The sequence below is a fragment of the Cariama cristata genome, unplaced genomic scaffold (assembly GCF_000690535.1).
Source record: "Cariama cristata isolate BGI_N322 unplaced genomic scaffold, ASM69053v1 scaffold24387, whole genome shotgun sequence".
NCBI lineage: Eukaryota > Metazoa > Chordata > Aves > Cariamiformes > Cariamidae > Cariama > Cariama cristata.
The window spans coordinates 14,423-16,042 of record NW_009626423.1 but is presented as its reverse complement, the minus strand read 5'-3'; positions in this window follow the sequence as shown (position 1 = coordinate 16,042).

Sequence of the window (1,620 nt, the reverse complement as noted above, 5' to 3'; positions counted from 1 at the left end):
GTCCTTCTAAATCCAACAGTCCCAGTTCTCACTGGAGACTGGTCCCTTTTCACCAGTCATTTTCTGTGCTTTCCGTTGGACTCTTCCCAGCTCCTTCTGGAGTCGAGCGCTCAGAGCTGGACACGGCTGGGCAGAGAGAGCGTTAAGGATGGCTGCACTCCTCGTGAATACCTTCAGGGTGACGTCTGTCTCATTCATCGCAAGAGCATGACGTTGTGAGCTCAGATTTGGCTGCCGGGTCATGATGGCAGCCCCTGACTCAGTCGTTCCCCTCCCACTTGAATTTGTGCTTATGACAATTCTTGCACAAGCACTTTACAGCCTCTTGCTTCTGCTCAGGCTATTTCCCAGCCCCTCTCTGTGGATCCCCATCCTACCTCCGATAATGCTTCCAGCCTCTCCACTCTTTCTATCCGCAAGTTTAAACACCAAACTTCTCTTTTCCATGCCCAACAAGCTCCAGTTCAGGACAAGCACCTGCGCAACGCCTTTTCAGCCCCATCCAGTGCCACGTTTCTCTTTCCAGACAGGTTTGTCCCCAGTGGCCCATTTAGCCAGCGTTTCCTTACGCCGGTACTGAATGAGACAACACTAAAAGCCCTTCTGAAGCCGAGCGATGCAGCAACCACTGCTTCTCCCTTACCCAAAAGGCTGGCATAAAAGGAAATTAGGTTGGCTTGATGAGATTTGTTCTTGACAAATATACGCTGGCTGTTATTCATCTCCTTGTTACGTTTGAGGTACTTACAAATAACGTGTTGATTTATTCTAGGCTTTTGTAGGTACAGACGCAGACCTAATCTGGCTGAGCTGCTTTTGAAGTCCTCTCCCGAGCTTGCCTGCGGATCTCACCCATTGCCCAGGAAACCTCCCAGGGGGGCTGGCAGCGGCTCTCAGAGCCCCACAGGCATTCATTCCCCTGACGACACAAGGACAGATCTCCGTGCACTCGCTGGGTCTGAGGACGGGCAGGTTTCCTCGTCTCTGTCCCACGCCTGCAGGCCTTGTCAACACAGATGCCCACAGAGGGACCTGCTTCTTGGTGGAACCCGTTGTTCCGCTCCCTTCCCCTTCCGCATTGCCAAGGCACGGACAGGGCATCTCCTGCCCCTCTAACTCTCGTCCAGTTCACGCTCGGCCTGACTCTGACCCAACACTCCCACACTGCTCTGTTACAATCCTCCCTACTAAACTGACCCATTTTCGGGATTTTGTATGATTCTTTCCGAGTTCCAGGTCACTGGAGAGCTCGTGAGCCAGGTAAATCTCCTGTTACGCTTCCCTCTCCCCTGTGGTAGGATCATTTGTGCCTGGGGCATTAACACTGACTTTGTTTTTATTATTTTTACCCTAAGTAGGAGTGATATCTTATTCCCCTAGGTCCCATCACCTATCCAGTCACTAAGGAGGAACATAAATTTCAATAACCAAACCTAAAGCGTGAATGCAAATCTACTGAACTAAGCGAATACAAAGCCCCGTGCAGACACCGGTGCCAGGCAAAACCTGCTCCCCACCGGCTCGAGCCAAAGCAACAGGTTTTGTCTCAGATCTAGCCGCCCGTTCTCAATGCAACCAGTGCGTCCCTCCCCGGCTCATCGCAGCTCTATTTGTTCCAGA